The sequence below is a fragment of the Oxyura jamaicensis genome, chromosome 4 (assembly GCF_011077185.1).
Source record: "Oxyura jamaicensis isolate SHBP4307 breed ruddy duck chromosome 4, BPBGC_Ojam_1.0, whole genome shotgun sequence".
In the NCBI taxonomy this organism is placed as follows: Eukaryota; Metazoa; Chordata; class Aves; order Anseriformes; family Anatidae; genus Oxyura; species Oxyura jamaicensis.
Window position 1 is genome coordinate 41,672,649 of NC_048896.1, and position 13,460 is coordinate 41,686,108.

Genomic DNA, 13,460 nt, shown 5'->3' on the forward strand with positions numbered 1-13,460 from the left:
TAATATTCTCCAAGAGAAGCCAAGAAGACAGAGGATATAACATCTATGACTTGATTATTTCAGTTCCACTGGTAATTGAAAGAGGAGTCTTCATTGGCTTTATTAATGAGAACTATAACTGATGGCGAATTTCTCTGAAAGGCATTATTTGGTCACCCAAACTTTTTAAATACATAATGTGAAAGGCTCATGGACCATCAACTAATACGCAACTAATCTAATCTATTTTACAAGGAAATTACTTTCAAAAATGTTGAGAAATTTTCATCTCTAAAATACACTACATTACACACCCTCAAAATATTAAAACCAGCTGTTTTCTTTTGAAAACATCAGTCTAGCATTTATTCTTCTCAGGAAATTCTAACAGACTTAATTCTTTACTTCTAGCTTCTATATAGATTTATTTTTATTTTTTTTCTACAGACTTATACTGCCTGCAATAATAGGAAACAGGTGATATGGGAAAGGGGAAACAAATACCAGGAAAAATTGGTTGGAATATTTCATTTAGAAGAATAAGATAAACTACTATTGTATCTTCTTTACACAATAGCAGCAACTCACAAATTCTGTATGTGTTTACATATGAGTGGGGGAACTAGGCAGAAGAAATAGAGAAAACATTAATATTATTAAACCACAGTCTTAGGAAAAAAGTTTTTTTTTTTGTTTGTTTGTTTGTTTTATTTTGTTTTGTTTTGTTTTGTTTCTTTCTTGCACATAAATTCAGTGTTTCGGAAGTTCCATATGGGTCTACAGGCTTGGGCCTATAGTTCAGTTCAGGCTTAGCAGCCTGGTCAAAATCACCTGAAAGTAGCCAAATGAAAGAATTGCATTAGTTAGATGGAAGATGAAGGTGTTCTGAAGCAAGGCAAGAGAACTGAAGTGCTGAATAGAAACAAGAAGAGTTAACACAGTAGGGAAGATCTAAAGCAGGAACACAATGGCACATGTGGTGATGGTAAAAAATCTGGATTGCAGTGAAAGTGAAAAGAACTGAAGCAGAATTTCTATACTGATAAAGAATTCTGATGAGATGCCAAGAAATAAGTCAGATTTTGAGAAAATATGATAAGCGCTGTAAGGTAATGAAACTTATAAGATGTGAAACGTTTATTTTTTTCTTAGTGCATTCTTTCAAACATTATGTAGAATGAAACCTACTGTGGATCTTTGTGTCCCTGCATCTTGGAATGTGGTAAGTACATTTTATTAGTTACATTGGTATAATCTGAGTTTGCAAAATAATGATATGCAATGTTAACCTCTGGTGTGAATTTATACAAATAGATTCACACAGGTAATAAGGTAAATGGCTACAAATGACTGAACCCAGTTCTGTCTTCTGTAGACCAAAAGCAACTAACTGCTCTCTCTTCATCTCATGCAGTCATTGGTTTCAGTGCAACTGATATGTTTCAACTATGCACAAAATTCTCTTGTCTCCTGGCAGATGCTGTGTCTTGATTTTAAATGGTTTTGAGACACATCTATATTTGTTACTAAATGTTCTTCATAGCAAATTCGGTCTGTTTAGCAAGGTTGTTTTTTACTGCTCTTCTGTTGCTCCTTAATTTTAAAAGGTATTTAGCTCAGCCTGAGACTCCATTAGTTAAGGACTTGAGTGATTTATTGATCCTATCTAACCTGAGCTGCTTATCTTCTCTGCTTCATCTCATTTCATGAAATGTAAGTCCTGTCTTTGGCAAAACAGCACGACATTCTTTTCTGGAGAGACTCAAATATTAGTTTGCCTGGCCATATCTTAATTTGATTTTTTTGTGTGTATGTGCAAACAATAGACATTATTTTTGTCCTAATGGTAGGTTTTCAGTTTTCTTTCTCCTGGCTGCAGTTTTGAAATCCTCCAGAGAACTACTTATGTAAGACAGAAACTGATTCTCAGAAAATATATCACAAATACCCCTGTAAGGAGAATATAAAATCTAGTGCATGAAAAGGATAAAATACATTATCTACATTATATCACTGAAGCATAGGGAAGCTCTTTCTTTGTAAAACATTTTGTTGAATATTCATTAATAAGACATTAAATCAAATATGGCTGAAAGACAGAAGCTGAGTCACTGAGAGCCCCAGTTTCTGCAGGTTTCTACAGAAGAGCAAAGGATCAAAACAGTAACAATGATCAGACTTTCCACACAGAGTTCAATCACTTATACAGGATTTATGCCTCTCTTATTTGCTGCTGTTCTCACACTTTAGCAGTATGTTTACTGACCATAACTTGGGCTATAATTCTGCTTCCTCTTGCTAAATGCAACTCAAATTAGTTTTGTCATTGGATTTACCACACATATGAACATAATATCCATTTTTAAATTGTACTCTGGCAATCAAATAATAGTCTTTAAAGTATCTACCTGTATCTGTCACCACTGTACTAAAAGCCTCATTTAGTAAAATCATCAGTATTTCTTGAAAAGTTCAGTTTTGAAAATACAGAACAAAAGGAAATTACAAATCTGACTCCTGCTGGGATATTGATTGATGAAAAACAATTTTAGTGATTTTATTTAGTTGGTGTATAATTCAGAAGATGGATAAAAATACTCCAAAATATTTACCATTAAAGCCCATATCTATCACGTATTTCCACACCATATCTGAAATGGTAAGGTTAATGGACTTGGAATAGCCTAGAGTATTCCATTCCCTGGCTGAGCTCAAATGATCAGAATCTCTGTTTTTAAGAATACAGAGCTGATTACAAGATGTGAGAAACTTCTAGTCAGATTGCGTATAGCTAAGATGGGATCTTTTACTCTCTCACTAACTCTGGCCATAAATATAAGTTACTGCCGGAGATTAAATAAAAGCAGAAAGATACCTGATCATATTCCAATCTGTTTCAAATATAAAGGTGTCAATATGTAGTTGGCTCTAAACTGAGAAAAAACAGTCTGACAAATTAAGAAGTAGTTCAGGAATCCAAAGAGTGTTTTAATGTAAATACATATTGCTCAATTCTGTACCAAAGGATGGCCCCTGAAAATGGGGTATACAAAAAGAATGAGATCCACCATAGTAGTATACAACTGATGCATAGGTACTTTCCCTATGGAATGAAGAAAATAAATTATTTGTTTAATCTTGCAATTATAAACTGTCAATAGTGTTTTTTATCCCTATTGTAAAAGAATCTGCAGGTTAAACCAAGTGTTTTGGAACTGAATTAAGAGTAAAAATTGAGAAAAAAAAAACTATGTAGCTGTCCCAGAAATTTTTATTTTAAATGAGAATGTCATGAGACTTTGTAGCTGACTTTAGAACAATGGCATCTCAAACTAGTGTTCTCAAGACGTGAACATATAGCAACACCACTGACTTACCTTTCCCCTGCTTTCTTATGCTGAATGTAATAAAAGATAAGCTACAATGGAGTTCAAGATTTCACCAAGAAGCACCTGGGAATAATAGCTGTTTTAAAGTTGTTTATATATATAGTATAGCTATGCATATCCATGTGACAGGGTCCCATGACAACACTAGTTTGTATTAGTGGCTTGCAGGCAATTTTAAGAGTTTAATACTAACATTTTTAAACTCTGTCTCCTAGTGAGTCAGTGCAGGTATATTAGAATAATAGAAGGAAGACACAGCAAAGAAAGTGGTATGTATGTATGTATGTATGTGGTATCTTTCTCTTACCTATTGTAGAGTTTACATAGAGATTTTCAAGAACCTTTTAAAGGCATCAGGTCCTGGATGCAGAACAAATGAAAACATTTTTTTTTTTTTTTTTTTTTTAGGGAATGATCTTTCTCTTCTGGATGTCGTGTGGTCCCTCTTGAAAAACTGTAGCTTAAATATCTACCAGTGCTCCTGTGAATCTGTTTAGTACATAGAATTTCGGCACAGAATAGATGAAAAATACTGATATGACAGTTAAGTAGAGGTCTATCACAAACTGATTGTTGTGTATTGACAAATATATATATATTTTTTCCCAAGCAGAGAACTGGATTTTTGAAGAAGAGCAGAAAATTACAAGTCTTTCACTGTAAAATCCAAATGCCTAAAATGTTATATGCATGGCTTGAAGGGACATCAAAATCTAGCGTAGAGGTGTGGGTCATATAACAATATGCTTTTAAAATTATTTAATTATTTAAACTTGTTGTTAGGGGAAATGCTTTTATATCGGAGATTCTTAATGGAACATTTCTGTGCTGATGCACCAGCACCATTACTATCAGAAGAGTAAAAATCTTTCAACTGTATCAGACTGCAGAAATTAACTCACCCTCTGCCTTTGCTATCAGTATATATACTGAAAGGCTGACGACACCAAGGTGCTCACATTGAATAAATTCTGCATGTTTTACAGAAAGAAGATCCACAAAACATTTCCTTTGAACATATCAGCCTCTATTATTCACATATAATCACAACACCTGGTCAATATTGCATTTATCCAACAGAGTTATTGTCAAGGGGTGAGAAGGAAATTCTGAAAAATGAAACATCATGCTCAGGGATCATGCTCCCAGCCTGCCTTCTACTCCAAGTCAAGTTACCCTTCTAAGTTACTCTTCAAAATTAAGGTCAAGTGAATTAATTTAGAGCATCTATATAAGCATTTTATGACAACCACATTAATACTAAATGAGTTCATAATCATCAGTATTATTACTATAATATCAGAACAATTAAACATGATAGAACCATTATTTTAAGACATTGTCATGTTTAGACCTACTTCACAGTATGACAGCATGAGCTAAAATACAGTTGATCAGTAGAAACGAGTGAAAACAATGAGTAGAAACAATGGGTGGAGTGGTACTTAAACTGTTAGTTATTTATAAATAACAGGAAGCGTCTGAAGATCAGGAGATTCTCTTCTCTTTTGTAACCTCTTTTTAACAGATAAACTTGGATATACAAGTCTCAGACTCTGCTTGTACAGGTTTCTTACAACTGAAATTTATTTATTGATTTTGGCAGGATTGCTTCTCAGCTAAGTGGGGGAGAATAACTTTCACGGTTTGCACTTAAAGTTGCATTCATACAGAAACAGAATTAGCTTATTTTCTCCTTTACCTGCTATGGAAAAATCTGTGGGGCAGATTTTTGTTTCTTGCAATTTTGAAGTACTTCTGTACTTCATTGAGGGAAATATTCAGAATCTTAGTGTTTCTGAACATAACAATGAAACAATTAACCCCCCAGCCCCACCAAATTTTAATTAGGTTGGCAGTATTAGGGACTGTAATAATAACTCATTGTTGGCATCAAATAATAATAATAAATAAATAAGTAAATAATAAAAACAATTCATTTGTTTTATAGTCTTCTTCTGTTTTAAAATAAGCAGGGCAAAAGAACAGATTTGGGCTATCATTACTATTAAATCTTTATTTGACGGAATGCTTTAAACTAACCAACTTCAAATTCAGTCACTTGTTCTCCTTGAAGTACTGTAATGACCTAAAGAATGATCTATAACTTAACACTTTCACAGTAGCAATTTTTTTTTTTTTTTAAGCATAAGTGCATTTTTGCTTTAATGCTTTCTCTGTTCATTTATATGCATTTTTAAATAACTTCCTTTCTTGATGTTTTCACCGTAACTTCTTTCTACAGCGTCTGTCTTGCTTTTATATGAACACCTGACATTCTTGAAGCAAACCTATCCTACATGTGTATTACCAAGACATATTTTTATCCAAAATCTGTTGAACCCTTCAATTATTTTCTCTCTTCTGAGCAACAGCAAAATGTCCACTTTCATTATTATATCAATTGTTTTAAGAAGCTTAAAGAGAGATGTTGCCTCTTGTTAGATGGTTTTCAGGAGAGTTAATGTTCACCCCCCCGACCCCCACCCAAAACCCCATTTTAATGGTGTAATCAAACAATTATTTAACACCTAAGTCTTGCTTATCATGGCACCATGTGAGCACTCTCTTCCTCTTTAAGAGAGCTAAATTCAGCTTGAATTATAGGTAGTCTGCATAGTAGTATTGTGGTCAGAAGTAGTATCTTTTGAAGGTGACGTTTCTCCTTTATAGAATGGTAATGAAAGAAAAGAGCTAAAGGAGTAAGAATGAGAAATGTTGGTATGTTCATGTATGAAAATCCCCTTTGGTCATAGTGGCATGTGACTATTTCAAGGAAATTTATTGTATCTATAAGGAATCTATGCTTAGGTTGATAAAAATGAGAAAATGAACGAACACACATGTTGCCTAGGCAATATGCAGTTTATACTACATATTGGATTCTGAGGTATAAAAAGCCCTTTGCCAGATACTTTCTGCTTTAGCTTTCACATGTTCTGACTGCTATGTCAAAAACTAAGCTACTGCTTCACTTGGCCTCCTTTACAAAAGACTGAAAAGTATAAAAAATACTTTCTTAAGAAGTTTTTTAGAAGTTCTTAAGAAGATTTTTTAAAGTACAATTGTTACAACTTAAAAAATCTGTAGAAAAATATCTGATCTTTGATTAAATCATATTATCTGTTAGGGATAATTGCGCAAGTATCTTAAACATATGAGTATTTGACACCTGGAAGCAGCTGATTTCCCTCAGCATTTCTATCAGCCAAACATGTTAGAGCTTTGTATTAAAGGATGACTTGCCAAGAATGAAAAATAATAAATAATGAGAATTTGCGGACTGCAGCTAATAACCAACCAGTAGCACTAACTCATTGAACTGGCATGCAAAATGATGGAACAGGTTTGAGCAAAATAATGCTTGAGGTCCCTATAAAGATTCTTGATGTTGGTCAGAAATTAATGTTACAGTTATCTGCTACAGGGGTGAGCTAAAACATTTACCATCATTATTTTGTACCAGACCCAAAATAGAAAGTTGTGTAAGGAAGATTTTACAAGTAAAAAAAATGTTCTAGATGTTAAATTCTACAATTTTGTTATTGAGGTACTTATCTATATCTTGTAACCTGTAGCAAACCCAAACCTTTTCTGAGACATTACACAGATACATGACAGTCTATTCATATTTTTTTCCATGAAAACTCTATCTGATAGTGCTATAATCTCTCATTGTATTCCAGAACAGAATCTGTAAATCAAACCAAAATTGAACCAAAAGTTTTTGTCTTTTACAGTCACGAGCTTCAACCTATTTTCACTAGTTCATGCTATCTAATTGCTACTGATTTATTAATCTGAGTATGAATGAAGCAGACGCTACCTAAAGAAGACTGAAAGTTTAGTATTTAAAAAAATATGGGTTATAACATTCCAAGGATTTTAGGATAGACACTGTCTCCTTTCTCTCTCTCTTTGTTTCTTAAATATTTAGAATGGAATGACTACTTTCTACACAATATTCATAATTTCAAAATGTTATTGCTCCTCCAGACATTTATTTGAGAAAGATTTTTCTTCTCCTCTCTCCAGATACCTGCTTAGAGCGGCTGTTTAAATTCCTTGATTTCATCCCAGGTTTCCTGCAGTTATTTTTGTTAGTTAAAAATACCTTGGTTAGGACAGAAAACTTGAGCAAAGAAAATCTGTTATATGATTTTTGTCCTCATATATTCTCACAAGCAGGTGGATGGGGATGACATTAAGTGGCTGTGAATCAGTTCTGAATTTACTAAGTAGTCACAGAAATATGAATCTCATTTGAGTTTGAGCTGTTTGCCTTTATGCCACTTAAGTCCAGCTTCTATTTTATGTATTTCATCATTTATCTCCAGGTTTTTCACCTGCATGTGACTATTTCCTAGGTCATCTTCCAGGCTTAAACATGCTACTCCATTTCAGATAAACTAGACCTATCTTGCTAGTTCCCTACCCCATTTACCAAATAAAAGAAACAGCTTTCTTCTACCAGCTCTGTTTGTCTTGAACTTATTGGTATATTTTATCACACTAATAGAACATGCTCTCACAGTTCTGCTGTCTGCTCTAAGCCACTTGACCTTGCTGTGGTGCTATCACAACTGACCACATAATGTTCTGTATCTCTGCACTGTAACATGCATGTTTTTTGTTTCTATTGGACCGTTTTATCTCTGATGTAGATTGTCATGCTATCAAATACGGTATGTTCTACGTAACAAGGAGGGGAGTGGACCTTAAGAAATTTTGGTCAGATGCTTAAGCAATTTTGCATTAAATATAAATATACATATATATATATTTGCCTATATAAATATATATAAGAAATATTCTACAAATACTTGATGCTGCAACATGCAGCCTCCAAAACAGCTAAAATTTATCCCCAAATGCTCATATTTTCAAATTTTTATTTTACAGTAGTATGTACCACAAAACTGTCAGTAGCTTCAACAGCTTCTGAGGCTGCTGGGTTTTCATGGTAGTTTAAGGTCCTTTAATTTTTCCTCTCTCAAGTTCTAGGAGTAAAATTACATGATTCAACACATAAAACAATTACACAAATCATTCTTTCCCAAAGAGATGCCAAACAATTATGTTATGTATGTTACAGCAATGTATACAAGGGGCTGATCTGTAAGTGTGGTATGTTTGTTAAATTTGATTTTAACAGTCTTATCAGTTATTCCAAGAAATAGTTGGCAAACATTTTCCACCAAAATCTAAGCATAAAGTTACATATTCCAATAGAGCTTATTCTTAGCACTTACATCTATTATTGAAGTTTCTATTCTTCTAAGAGTGTGTTGGCGCATTCTGCTATATAAAGAATCTGTGGAATGTTCTAGATTACTTATAAAATGTATTTTGAATTTATCCATTTGTGTTGGCTAAAAATAAAACTTTATAATCCACCTTTTTGTTGCATGCTCAATATTTACACTTTAATGTAAAATCTCATATTCAGACTGTTGATTGAATAACTTCGAAGTCTGTTGAGTTTTATTATCAGTGCCACTCATTATGTAGGGTGTTTAACTTTGTTATCATGCTGTATGTGTCTATTTCCTTCCAAATATATGTACTTGATAATTACAAATGAGAAAAGTTTAAAAAAATAATAAATTTGAGTGATACAAAGTTAGTGTTGATGAGAAACCTCTGAAAAAGATTTCCAAAATGTATTCTGTGGCAGCTGTATTTGCCCGGTCCTTGGGCTGCCACTACACATTTGTTCCCCAACCCTCAGATCAATACAGTCCAATCACCTTAGAAAATATCAGCAATTGAATGCAGTTAACAGTAAACTGTCAAGGAAGAGCTCTTTAGAGTGAAAGGCACACTATAAAACTAGGCAAAGAGAGGATTCTTTATCTCTTCATGGGATGTCTGGCAATAATTGCTCTTAGCAATTGAATTGAAATCAGAAAGTAACTTGATCACATCATCAGACTGGGTCAACAAGATAGATCTGCCTCCCAAGAATACATTTAGTTTCATTAGTTTAATATTTATTTCTATCTCTGCTAACAGGAATCCTAACAATAATTTTTCAGATAGCCTCATGATACAGAAAACTGTTTGTCTTTAGGGGGCATTTTTTCCTTCAGTCAGGGTGCCATTCAAAAATGAACAGTGAATAATAATCTTTCTGTGGGGAGTATACTCATAGTCCTGTTTCACGTAGGCTCAGCTTAGATGTCTGCCCGTTTCAGAGATCTTTACTTACATTGTTTATGCTTCCCATTTGAGCCTTCTCATCCACCATCATCCTAGCACCCACATCTAAACTATGTTTAATAGTTGAAGGATCCCAGTTACAGAAAAAATAACTCATTCATTTAAAAAAACAAATGGAAAAATACATCACAAGGTGATGCATAAACAAGTGCTAATAAAGAAACAAACCCAAAACCAACACATATATGTATGTTCTTGAACAGAAACCATGTGTATGACTTCTCTATACCAGATAAATAAGGATTTCAGTGGTGTCACAACATATACTCCTGAAGAAAAACATACACATAATATTTTTCCCTAAAAGATTAACTATAACACTTCCTAATCCATCAAGTTTGTAAGAGATTATGCAAATAAGGACTTCCAGCTGAGTTTCACAGCATTTAGTCCATTAGTCAGTGTTTCAGCTCTGAGTGAGAATATTGAATTTTGCTAAAATATGTCTAGTTTACATTATTATAAATAGCTACTTTTTTCATAAAACAAGTGATTTAATGTTTCTTTCTGGTATCTGTTACATATCGATTTTTTTAAAAAATATTTATTGTATACAAAAAACGTTTAGAAAATGTGACATCCCTCTACAAATAATACATCACTGAACATTTTCAAAAACCCTGTTCCCTGACAGAATTTGTATACATGTAATTTATGAACTATTTCTAAGTTTATTAACTATTTCCAAGGCAAAAAGAAAAGCAATGTTGAGTTATCAAAGAAAAATGAAAAATTAAAATGCACTGAGCTAAAAAGAGACTATTTTTAGTTTAAAGGAAGTACTCAAGTAACATTCTGTGTACCACACTTTAATCATTACCCTTATCAGGATGACAAGTGATGCCAGGATAATAAAGTCTTTGATTAGAAATGAAATTGCTCAGACAGAATTTAAAGGCCATAGGGCCCTTCCAATTCCCCTCCTCTCTGTCAGTCTCTGTCATTCATATACATTCCTCCTTTTCCTTTACCATAAACTGTTCAAATTCAGAAATACACTGTAGAGAAGAATCTGTAAAGATCAACATCAGAAAACAAAACAAAACAAAATAAAATACACAGCTGCCAATATAAAATTTTCTAGCCATAAACCAAGTCTAAGGAGAAATAATGAACTGTACAATTGACAGAACACACAGTAAAGCCTTCTGTCAATATCAGTTGCTTTTGTTTTACCAAAATGAAGAAATCATTCTTGCTCTGTGTTATAGCTCCATATTCTGTCAGAAAATACAATAACTTAAAAAACATACTGCAGATTCACTTCTTATTTGCACAGTTAGCAGTGCTGCTACTATGCTAGTATTGTAGTCAGGAAAGTAACTAGCCACAGATGTCCTATTTCCAGGGAGCAAAATTCAGTTTCAGGAATATTCTAGTATTACCAACTCCAAAAAAACATGTCTCAAACTATGCTTCTATGGCCACGTTGTTTCTGAGTTAACTACATGTACAAGTATCAGTAAGTACACTTTGAACAATCATTTGACATTTAATTAACTAACAATAACCATTGTTTACATACATATTAAGTATTCACCAATAATTAGTTAAATTTGATATATTATCATGTTATCTGTACTGATTTGATTAACAACTTTAACATTGTATTACATTAGTCCTTGCAGTATAAATTAACATCAATAGGATTTGATATAACCACAATACATAGACTGCAGAAGGTAATAAAAAAGCTCACCTTTTTCTTTAAACCGCAGTTAATAAAAATGCTTCTCCAATTTCTCAGATTTGTCTCCAGGAGACACAAATCTGGAAGTCCAATGGGCTGGGCAAAATTTAAAATGTATTGAGCATCTGTGATCTAAGTTGTGGGCTTTTCCTCCTATACTATACAGCTGATTACCATCTTACACCTGTATACAGTATTTTTTAAAAATGCATTTGAAGATTAATCTAAGCCCTGGTTCGAGATGGAGAAATGAAATCACAAAGAAATGAAAGGATGTGCCCCACTGACCAATAATGACAAAGCCACCAAAGTTAAGCTTTTCTAGTACAGGCTAACCAGCTGAATTTAAATGCATTGAATCCAGTTACAAGCACGGATGCATGACTGTCTTCCAGTGGCCTGAATATTCAGTCAAGCTGCAACATGGCAGCCAGGAAGAATTGTTTTAATGACTTGGTAAGACCTGTTTGTATCCTTTCACCTCACTAATATTGACTCCTGTAGTCACTGAAGTAAATCCTTCATAAAATAACTGTCTTCTTTCTCAGTGTTGAAGCTGTAAACTTCAACTGGTAGACTTATCAAAATAAGATGGCATCCTCCTGCGTAGTGATGAGTGGGGTGAATACCACTTCCATCTCTTGTCTTGGAAAGAAATAACATTAACTTCAAAGCGAACACTCTTAACCTGTTTGTTTTGGTGAAATGAAAATACCAATCCAGAAATTCATATTTCTGAAGCAAGTCTCCAGTAGTCATAATATTTTTCAGTTGCCAGATGGCCTGCTCTCCTGGTCTGCATGTCAGAATAACTAAATGCTTGCATTTTTTAATGTATCGTTTAAGGGTTGTAAATGAATATGTAAAATAACTAAAAAGAAAAGCCCTGAGTTTCAAACTCAATCCTACCAAATTCAGTGACATTTCTGCCATTGACTTCTGTAATGTTATATTTTTATCACTGTGGTATGACAGAGGTGAATATATTTCTGTTTAATTTTGATGATGACTTTTCAAGACAGATAGATTGCTTCTTGTATTATTGCTTCAATATACAATCTTTAGTATATGAGAGTGGTGCAAGGAAGCATTTAAGGACATTAAACAATGACAAGAGTGGTAAAGTCTAAATCTTTGTTGGACTATTATTTTGAGTGACATTTGATAATGCATGTATTTTTTATTTCTTTTGCACCTATAAAAAGACATTCTGCTTTCCTCTTATTGACACATTAGTACAGACACAATCTGCAATTGTTAGCCTGTAAAAAGCAGGTGCTATTAAAGCTTACTGAAACATATTTCATTTTAGATGTTTCTTTAATAACTTGGAAGTGAATTATTGTAACCAGTTCAGCTGACAAAATATGATGTTTTGGATATGGTTTATGTGTTTTCACCTAATTTTAAGGTCCCTGAAGAGCACTGCAATGAAAATAAATGTGCAGGTTTCACAGATGTTCAACAGTAAGGCAGAGATTCCTCTGAAAACTGCTTCATGTAGTTGGTGTCTGTCTACCTTAGGAACCTAAATTTAAAAGGCAATGCTTTCTTTTCTATAAGATGTCAAAACCACATCCATAGATGTATAAGATACTAGAAGCATAGAAAATTCAATAATTCCTAGAGTTATGTATGAGAAAGTTAGGTACCTATATTAGATAGATGGGATCTTTCTTCAGGTGTGCGTCTTTGGAAAAATGAGCTCTGGCCCATTTCCTCTTCTGAAAATTAATGTTACTAACAGTAACCACAAAATGTGTGAGAATTTATGGTGGTAAATTACTATTTGGCTTAGTTAGAGCCCAAATCCATCTGTCTGTGATGTTATTTCACTGACTTAAATGAATGCAGCTTTCCCCTACCTTGTACATTATGCAGAGAATATATAAAATTACTAGATCAGAAAGGTCCTACCAATTATCCCTGTAGTTGACTGGAGGTGTCCATGTACAAACTGACTGCATATGACATATCAAAACACAAAGATCTCAATCAGACTAAAGCTGTTCATACAACAACCATTACACCTGGTAAGCATTAGTAAAACATGTACCTCTGACACTAAACTCACTCAAAACAATGAGCTACAAACTCCAACAGGATTAATCCAACAGATTTGAACATGGTCTAATCAATTATGCAACAAACTCATGTTATATTAACCTTTTTCTTTTTTT

General features: G+C 33.5%; 1 long non-coding RNA gene across 1 annotated transcript in view; it reads left to right on the plus strand.

The window, feature by feature from the left end:
• The first annotated feature begins 757 nt into the window (after window positions 1-757).
• Window positions 758-13,460, plus strand: part of LOC118166538 — a 360,867-nt gene continuing 348,164 nt past the window's right edge. The window contains exon 1 of the long non-coding RNA XR_004750563.1: window positions 758-1,201. This is a non-coding gene — a long non-coding RNA (uncharacterized LOC118166538). The remainder of the gene's footprint in view (window positions 1,202-13,460) is intronic.